Raw genomic sequence first — 10,770 nt, 5'->3', positions numbered from 1 at the left:
TACATGAACCTGACAACAAAAAATACACAGAACACTCTCTGCGTTCATTACAAACACACACAGACATGCACATGGGATCCCACATACACACTCCAGACAACTACAATATTTAAAACACAAAATCCATACAACCATTATTCCCTTTATACAGTCCCACATAGAGAGCATAGCACAAGGACCTTGTGAAAAGTATCAGGAAAGTAGCTCCAAAAAGCATCATTGCAGTGCGAGGTGGCAGGCTCAACCTTAGCAGGCGTCCCCGCAGAGGCTCTGCCTCCCTCACATCGCATGAGGCTTGGGCTTTTATACTGACTAAAATGCACACTCGTTCCGACACAGGTGGCCAGCCTATGTTGGAAGAAGTTGTCAGCAATATCTATAAAAGTTTGCAAGGGTCAATAGAAACATGGACATACTTATATTTACCAACTTCTAGTATATGAGTATCACAGAGAGACTGTATCAACACACACACCATAGGAAACTGTGTAATACATCCACATCCCCCACCCATCTCACTTCTCCCTTTACAGCTACCCATTTATCATGAGGATATGGGGGATATAAATCAGGCTTCTTTTCCGGATGAATAGGCTCCAGGTCAAGAGCACCATCCAGGTCAGTATCGGAATTATCAGGCATCAGAATCTCAGGATCAGCAACAGCAAACTGATGAACGTGCACAGGCTCCTTCTCGGGGTCAATAGGGCTCAGGTCGAAAGGATCGTCTTCATCCTCATCTTCAGTCTTCACAGCCATGGCAGCAACCATTAGGGTGTTTTTTTGTTTTTTTTTTTTTTTGGATTTTAACATCTCTAAAACAGTTCTCCAACTGACTAACAAACTTTTCACAGCTTCATTGCCTTTCGTGGCTGCATTCCACAGCTTAACTCCTGCCCCATTCCACAAGGATATCTCAAATCCGGCAGACTCATAAATCTCTGGGTAACGTGTCTTCGACCATTTCAACATTAAATTTAGGTCTGTCTCTTTCGGTTGTAAGATGGAATTAATAGCACGTAAATCCATTGACAGACGAGATTTTCCAGATTTCTTTTTAATTACAAAAATTGGTGAATTCCAGGGACTCACTGATAGCTTTAGATGACCCTGTTCAAACCGTTCAGTCACTAAGGCATGAGCTGCTTCCAGACTTTCTCGCTTGAGCGGCCACTGCTTAACCCAAATGGGTGTTGTCTGTGTCCATGTCATTTGGATCGGGAAAATCCATGCAATGGCCGCTGTTAAAAATGCTGTTCATCTGTCAGTTGAAGTCCTAATTGAGATAATACATCTCGTCCGACAAGCATGGAGATAGTCGGTGGCAAATCCACAATGTCCAAAACTGTATGTATGATGGTATTGCGAGTCTGCGGAAGTTGTATCTGAACCACGGGGCTTTTATGTGCCAATGTTAGACCTCCAACCCCTGTAACTGTCGATGTTGATGGTTTGGAGGGCCAATGGGAGGGCCACACCTTTGTAGAGACGATACTTGCATCAGCACCTGTATCCAGCAAGCCATTGAGAGTAACATCTTCTCCGTTCCAAGTGATGACAACTTGACTTTGTGGTCGTTTAGACAAGTCCAGTGTTAAACACGCTAATGTATCTCCTGTAGAGCCAAAACCTCCAGTACGCTGATTTGCAACTGCAGGTTCATGTCCATTAGTTAACGCCGGAAATGGCAATAATTGTGCAATTCGTTGATGTTTTTTAATTTGAATAGGTGGTACGATGGCTGTAACCATTATTTGAATTTCCCCTTGATAATCAGCATCAATAACTCCCGGTAACACAAATAGTCCTTTCATGGTGGAGGAGGAGCGTCCTAAAAGCAATGCTCCCACTGGATTACCATTAATTTTGATCGGTCCATATACATTTGTCGGAATACGTTGTGGTAGATTTGTATGCAAAACACAGTCTACTGAGGCTGCCAGGTCCAACCCAAGGCTCCCGCTGGTTGCTGGTCGTAGGCAACTGGGTTGAACAACGGTGGGAATTGCTGTTGTACTGGGGCAGCTATTTTTGTCTCGGCGCGGCTCCCCTGTTTCGCGCTGTGTATTCCGTTTCCCTGCATCTTCTGTTCCATCTTTCTGCAGACACTGGTATTGTGGGTATTATTGTTGCAGTGGGTACACCAGAGATTTTTCATTCGGCAAAATTGTCGAGTATGTCCAATATTGCCACAGCGAAAACAGGTTAAATTAGGGTTTTTGATTTGTGCTTGATTCCTTTCTCGTGATCGCAAAGGAGTAAGTGCTGCTAATACAGTTTGATTATTTGTCTGAGTGGTTTTTATAACTTCACTAATCTGGCTACCCAGTTCCTTTCCTAATTGTGTTCCTAACTGGTTTATGGCTTGTACCACAAATGCAGTCGAGCCAGTGGGCATGCTATTTGCTCTTTCTAACAGTTCTTCAATCTCCCAGTCTCCTCCCAGACTAGCAATAATATTTCTGGTTCTTGCATTACCATTCTGCAAGATGCATTGCTTTAACATACCATCATGCATATACTCTTTAACTCCTGCATTCTTAATAGCCGTCAGGACTTTATCAACAAATGTTCCCAGTGGTTCATCAGAACCTTGTTTAATACTCATATAAAGTGGCATGCCTGCCTGATCTCTGATTCTTCTCAAAGCCTGACGAAACACTCTCGTAGCTTCCTTTAATTTATCCGGTCCTAGCCCTGCCTGGGCTTCCCAGTTAAAATACATTCCAACACCTAAGAGCCCCTCAAGAGTAATACCAAAGAGAGGGTCTCCTGGTTGTCTCTGAACTGACGCAGATGCATACGCTGCACTTTGCCAATGTGCACCACAGAGTAATTGCTGTGATGGTGTACATATCAACTTCATAATACTCCGGCACTCAGAGGGCAACAGAATGTTGTTATTAAAAATATAATCAAGCATTTGTTGCACAGGTTCACTTTGTAATCCATTCTCTATAACTGTCTGTCGTAATTGGGTAAGCAATTTCCAGTCCAATTGATTTAGGTTAACACGAACATTATTCGCATCAATTTGGGTAAATGTAACAGGAAACGCCTCTGCTTCCTCTAAAGCATCGGCTGCCTCTCGATCACCGGCTTGCAGTCTATCTGCTGCAAACTGTGCCCATTGTCTCGCACGCTCTCGCACCACATTTTGCAGCGCCTCTTTATCCCGGGACTCACCAGAGGGCGCCCGACTCCCCACAATAGATGGAGTAGTCACCGCCTCGGTGGTCGGCTCAGGGGAGTTAATCACCGGCACTGGTGTGGGGGCTGTGCTATCAGCTGGAGGGGCACTCGGCTCCGTCAGAGCGGGCTCATCGTTAGAAGCAGCCGTAGACAAGGTGAACGAGGTTAGGCTGGGTGGATTTACATTTTGATCTTGCAAATACATCTGATTTTTCTTATTAGCTTCATGAGCATCTTTTGCAGCTCTGAGTTCTATACTATGTTGCAACAATGCATTATGCACAATTCGCCACTGCTTGCCTAGCTTTTTAGCAGTTTTATCATCATTAAGCACACAATCCCAAATGATATCACCAAACTTTTTCCACTCACTGAGCTCATGAACAGAATTAGGATTAACAAAACAACCTTTTGCTATACCATATGTAATTAAGCCTGGCAAATCCTTTTTCAAATTAATTTCTGTAATGCCCTTTTGTTTTAAAAACTGAGTTAGCAGCGTCAGTGCCGCCTGTCGCTCCATCTCCCTCTGTACTAAAATAAATCTATATCTATACAAAAGAATCTTTCAAACCTTGACGCGGCTATCAAGTCTTCCGGCCACGGCGTAAATCGCTCGTGGGGTCCGGCACCCGATCAACAAGTGCTTTGACCGACCCCTAGCCTGATTCCAGCTTCAGGGACCCAGGGAACAATCATCCGGCCACGGCGTAAATCGCTCGTGGGGTCCGGCACCCGATCAACAAGTGCTTTGACCGACCCCTAGCCTGATACCAGCTTCAGGGACCCAGGGAACACATAAAACCTCAAACCTTGATTAGTGTTGTCGGAGGTTACTCCTCTGCGATCAACGGCTGATCAAGTCTTCCGGCCACGGCGTAAGGAGCTCGTGGGGTCCGGCACCCGATCAACAAGTGCTTTGACCGACCCCTAGCCTGATTCCAGCTTCAGGGACCCAGGGAACAAAAAAGTCTTTAAAACCTTGATTGGAGCAATCAAGTCTTCCGGCCACGGCAGAGTGCGCTCGTGGGGTCCGGCACTCGAAAGTGCTTTGACCGACCCCTAGCCTGATTCCAGCTTCAGGGACCCAGGGACCACAAAGAATTCCGCTTTCCTTCCTTGTAATTCGAAACCGTCCTGCAGATCACGTCGGGGTGCACCATTTGTTGAAGGGATAGGACGGCGGAGGGAAAACTGCATCCCCATGTAAGGTCGGCAGAGTTCCATTTATTGATAAGCATACACATGTTTTTATAATGTACTTAATTAGCTCATGCATATTGCAAAAGCTGAGCTCACGATTGGTTAAGCACAGGTGTGAGAACTTGACCTTGTACGCTTGCCAACAATTCACAGTTCCCAGCACTCCGTGAATCCCCAAATTCTTTTTGTCCTGTTTACTGAACATTTTTCTCTCTGCTGATCTTGCTAGTAACATTCTTCCAAGGACACCATGTCCTCAATTCCGCGTTCTGCAAGCCACTGCTGAATATGTGGCTCCACAGTTATATATTTTCCATACCATAGGTTCGTGTGGATTTCCTGCCATTGTGGGTAAGACTAATGTGCTAAAGGTGCACAAGAAAAAGGGTACTGTGAGAGGGTTTTGTTTTCTATTAAATTTTAGGCTCTTACCAGTCCCGGGGGAGTTCAGCCAGGGTTGCTTGCGCATTCCAAGTTGTAGGCTCTTTCCTCTGGTAGGTTCTCCTCTGCCTCGCCCGTCGACTGGGTTGCAGCCAGCCACGGGGGTTGCCATCTTCTCGGCAGCAGGAGTCCCTGGTGGGAATATGCCTTTTGCACTTGGTTAAACAGTGAGTATAAGCAGGCCAAGCTTTGGCCTTTACTATATGTTCGTTGCACCCTACGGCTTTTACTTCCCGTCTACATTGGATTGTGACAATATCAATTACAAATGGTCCGAGGGGGATAACAATAATATTCAGGGTTTATCCCGAATGCAAAGTAGAACCACTGTTCAGGAGTCCAATCCGGAAATTTGTTTCCAAGTCGTTTTAGGGCCTAATCGGTCAGGTGCCTCTCGCTTCTATAGCAAGAGCTACAAACTCCTTGAGGAGGAGTTCCCCTCTTACAGTGTGTCCACCATTTTCCTGACACTTTTTGCACTTAAAACATATAAATAGATAATACTCACAGTCAGGTTTCTCACACCTGACCCTCATGTCAGAGGTATAGGTGACAGAAGTTGAGGTGGCTTTTAAATAACAAGATTTCTATTGGTTAACTTCCAACGTGCAAGCCCAAAAAGCTTCAAACAGGGTTACAAACTGAGCAGGCATAAATTTAACATATTTCTTTTCCACACTTAACTATTTTCCACAGATAATACACAATCAAAGATGTTATTAACACAAAAATCAATCCTAAAACACACTGTATTCCAAAGGGTAGATGGCTGTCCGGATGGCTGTCTCTGTGGTGAGCAAAACAATATAAGGTCCCTCCCAATTGGGTTTTAGGGTTTCTTCCTTCCACACTTTAATCAATATCCAATCCCCAGGTTTAACATTGTGAATTTTTAAGTCCAACGGGGGTCGTTGCACAATCAGTCCATGTTCCCAAAGCTTGTTACGATGTTTTGCTAATTGTGAAACATATTCATTAATCACACGGGCTCGAATTAAAACATTTGTTTGTGGACTTTCAATTCTATAAGGCATTCCATACACCATTTCAAACGCTGATATTCCTACATCTGCTCAGGGTCTGGTTCTGAGAATTAATAGTGCCATGGGTAGGCACTTAATCCATGATAATTTGGTTTCTATCATTAGTTTAGTCAAAATAGCTTTGATTTCTCCATTCATCCTTTCAACTTTTCCCGAACTTTGTGGATGCCATGGTGTATGGTATTCCCACTTAATACCCAAGCTTTCTGTTAGATCTCTAACAATTTTTGACACAAAGTGTGTTCCTCTGTCCGAGTCAATTACTTCAGGTACTCCATATCGAGGTATAATGTATTCAAGTAACACTTTAGTAACTTGGTTAGCAGTTGCCTTGGAGGTAGGAAAAGTTTCAACATAATGTGTTAAATGATCCACCATTACTAATAAATATTTGTAACGCCCTACCCTGGGTAGTTCAGTAAAATCCACTTGTATGTGTGAGAAAGGTCTGTATGCTGGGGAACGTCCTCCAAGAGATTTTTGTCTCATGTTGCTTCGATTAACCTTTTGACAGGTTTCGCAGGCTGCCGTGACTGTCTTTGCTATGTTATATACGCCTATACAGGCAAACTGTTGATTGAAATGATCAACTAATGCCTGGGTTCCCCAGTGTGTTTTACTGTGTATTGTTGAAAATATTTCGAGTGCTATGCCCTTCGGCAAGACTTCTCTCCCATCTGGTAATATGTACCTACCATCTTGTTCCTTAGCTCCCATTTGTTCTAGTTTTTCCTTTTCTGCAGACTCAAAACTCAAATTTTTACTAACAGGTACTTGTTGCATAGTCAAAATCATACTATAATTACCTGCCACTCGTTTTGCTTCTGTATCAGCTGCATTATTTCCCCTAACTTGATAACTTGTACCACACTGGTGTCCCGTTATATGTACAACTGCTATTTTATTCGGCATTTTCAATGCCCCCAGAACTCGCCGAATTAATTCCGGGTGTATCAGTTCTTTTCCCTGTGAGTTAACAAATCCTCTTTCCTCCCATATTTTTCCAAAAGTGTGTACTACTCCGAACGCATAGCGTGAGTCTGTATATACAGTTCCATCCTTTCCTTTCAGTGACACTAATGCTTTCCACAATGCATACAGCTCACAGGCTTGAGCCGACCAACTGGCACTCAGGGGGCCTGATTCTATTGTCTTAAATTCTCCTTTTTCCAACTTAACGATGGCATATCCAGACAATCGTTTACCCTCCACTATTCGTGATGTCCCATCTATAAATAATACTTCTCCACTTTGTAGTTCTTCTTCTTCTAAATCTGGCCTAATGCGTGTCTGCTGTTCAATTGTTTGAAAACAATTGTGCAATAGTTTATTACCTTCTCCTGGGTACAAAAATTCAGCGGGGTTAACTGCTCCAATAGTTTTCAAAGATAGTTTAGGGGATTCTATAAGTATTCCCTCATACTTTAATAATCGGCTATCTGTAAGCCATTTTTCTGCTTTTTGTTGTAACACTCCCCTGATGTTATGAGGCGCATATAAGACAACTTCCCCATTAAAAGTAATGCGATTTGTTTCCTCAAGTAATAAGGCAGCAGCAACAATGATTTGTAAACAACTTGGCCAACCCCTGCTCACAGGGTCCAACAGCTTTGATAGGTATGCCACCGGTTTCTTTTGTCCGGCCCATTCCTGAGTTAATACTCCAAATGCCGTTCCTTCATGTATGTTAGCAAATAAATGGAATGGCCGCTTTAAATCTGGTAGGCTTAAAACCGGTGCTTGACTTAGCTCCCTTTTGAGACTGGCAAACTGCTCTTGATCCTGAGGGGTCCACTTGGGTATTTTGTCTTTAGACAGTTGTTCATATAAGAATTTAACTTTAAAGCTATAGTTTTCTATCCATTGCCTACAATACCCAAATAGCCCTAATGCCTGCCGAATTTGCCTCTTAGTGACAGGCATAGGTAATTCCAGAATTCCTTTAATACGCTCTGGATCTAATACCTTCTGGCCGTTAAACAGATAATGTCCCAGATATTTCACTTTTTCCTCCACAAATTGTAACTTTTCTTGTGATACCCGTCGTCCCTTTTGTGCAAGAAAGTTTAGGAGTCGAATGGTTTCTTTTCTTACATTCTCCTTATTATTCCCCGCTATGAGCAGATCATCTACATACTGTAACAGCACATTGCCCGTTTGTACCTGATATTCTATTAAGAGCTCTTCCAGGGCCTGTCCAAACAGATTAGGGGATTCAGTGAACCCTTGGGGGAGCACGGTCCATCTCAATTGCTGTCTCCGACCCGTCTCTATGTCTTCCCATTCAAAGGCAAAATAATCACGGCATTCTTCTGCCAGGGGGCAGGCCCAAAAAGCATCCTTTAAATCAATCACACTATACCAGGAATTATGGGGTCCTAGTTTGCTTAGCAATGTGTATGGATTTGCTACTACAGGGAACTGAGTGATCGTTCTTTTGTTTATTTCCCTTAAATCATGTACGAGCCAATATTTCCCATTTGGTTTCTTTACAGGCAAAATGGGAGTGTTAAAGGGTGACATATAAGGCTCTAAGATTCCTTGTGCTAACAATCGATCAATTTCTGGCTTTAATCCTCTCCGTCCTTCTAGGGATATGGGATATTGCTTTACCCTCACAGGTATGTGGGGTTCGGAAATTTGGATTTTAATCGGTGGAATTTCCAGTCTACTAATTGTGTCTGGAGAGTACTAGACATTGGGATTAATTTGTTTTTGATCATCCACAGTCAAAGGATAAGCAGACACTGTCAACTCTTGATTTTTCACTTTAATTTCTAATTGCAATTCAACAATTAAATCTCGTCTTAACAGATTAAATTCTGCTTCAGGGACGAGCAAGAGTTCACCCATTCCAAATTTATTTTCAGTTTCAAATATCACATTTTTGATTTTATTTACTTTAAAGGGTTCTCCTTTTGCCCCAATTACTTGTACTTTTTCAGGGGAAACTTCACATCCCTCAGGTATTTGCTTAATAGTTGATTTCTCAGCACCAGTGTCTACTAAAAAGGTGAACTCTTGTTTATGGGGACCTATTTTTAATTTTATCAAGGGCTCATGATGACTCCGGTCCCCTAAGATATAGAGCCCCTGACTCTCCTATTCCGTTTTCAATATTTCCTCATCCCTGATCCTTTCTCTGCAATTCTTCTTTATATGTCCCTTCTTTCCACAGTAAAAACAATATCTCTGTTCCTTTTCTACTATTATGTTCCCTTGTTTCGTCCTAGCAGATCTGTGTTCACCAGTTCGCCCTCTGCGATCCTCTCTGACCGCTGCTCTCTTCTTCCCGCCTTACGTAGACTTTCTGAGCTTCCCTCAATAATTCATCCAACCCTCTATTCTGCCAGTCTTCTAACTTTTCAATCTTCTTTCTGATATCTTCCCATGATTTTGCCACAAACTGAGTTTTGAGGAGCGCTTGCCCTAAAGGGTCATCTGGATTTACCCCAGAGTACAGTTGAAGGGCTTTCCTCAGTCGTTCCAGCCACTCAGTAGGGCTTTCATTTTTCTTTTGCATTTCATTAAATGCTTTATTGATATTCTGGCCACGGGGTACTGCTTCTCTAATTCCCTGAATTACTATAGTTCTCAGGTCCTGCATATGAGTTCTATGCACCGGATCCTGATTATCCCAATTAGGTCTTTGAAGTGGCCATTTAATATCTGCTTGGGGTCCCTGGACATGTTGAGCATCCCACAGTCTCATTCCTGCTCGTCTAATCATATCTCTTTCCTCGGTAGTAAATAATTGACCAAGGATAGATTGCATCTCATCCCAAGTATAAAGGCTTGGTCCCAGAAATTGATCTAATTTCTCTGCCACTCCGAGTGGGTCCTCAATTAAGTTCCCCATCTCGGTTCTTTTAAAATCTCTTAAGTCAGCCAAATTTAAGGGTACAGAAACATATCCAATCACAGGTTGAGGTCCCCCCATGGGCATTTCCCTTAGGGGATACATCTGAGCCGCCCCTTTTTGACTTCTAGGAGGAGGGGGAGACCCTTGTTCTGATTCTGGTGGGGGAGTGGGCACTCTGCGGACCTCTGGAGAGGCTGCGGGAACAGGAGGAGGAATGTAAGGAGGGGGGGTTAGAAGGGTTTCGTCTAACTCTTCCTTCTTTTTCTTTTGTTTAGTTTTTATTTCATTCAGCGGATAAAGTCTAGCTCTCGGTTTTTCTAGCCACACTTCTGCATATTGACTCTCCTCCTGGTTAAGGAGCTTTTTATTATTAACCCAAAGGTTTAATTGCTGTCTTACCCAATCTTCTTCTGACCCATAGACTGGCCAAAAGACATTTTTTGAAATCTTCTTCCCTCCCCATATCTTAGTACAATATTCTATCATTTTCTGCTTATCTTTCCCTAGGGTTCCAGGGAAATATCTCCAATTGTCTAAGATATATGCCAGAGGGGTATTCTTAGGTACAGTGGGTACCCTTCCCATGGGAGTCGAAGGCTTGCTGCCCTTCGGCCCCATCTTCTGGAATATCCACAAATATACACTCACTCGCTCCCCTTGTTCCTGGCCCAGTCCCTCGCAGGAGATGGGAGACGCAGTACTTAAGGGTCCACACTTGCTTGGTTCAGTATATCGAACCTCTCACTCGTTATATTCCAGGAAATCCAATCCCGCCCAAATGGCAAACCTGCAAACAACTTCGCAATATACTTACGCGTCCTGCGTCTTCGTCCGGACTCCCGTGCACAGAATTTTATGGGATTTTACCGGTTTCTCCTTTGCTCATTATTCTAGAATTTAGGTTTGTCGGTAAGGTTGAGGCAGGCTGTCGATCGCGGGGCCGCGGATTGTCGCGGGGCGCCTCCCCGGAGGACCAAAGCCCACCGTTCCTTATCCGAGTCACGGCACCAGAAATTGTTATAAATTGAG

This window comes from Melopsittacus undulatus (genome assembly GCF_012275295.1).
Source record: "Melopsittacus undulatus isolate bMelUnd1 chromosome W unlocalized genomic scaffold, bMelUnd1.mat.Z SUPER_W_unloc_6, whole genome shotgun sequence".
Lineage (NCBI taxonomy): Eukaryota > Metazoa > Chordata > Aves > Psittaciformes > Psittaculidae > Melopsittacus > Melopsittacus undulatus.
This window is presented reverse-complemented; position numbering follows the sequence as displayed.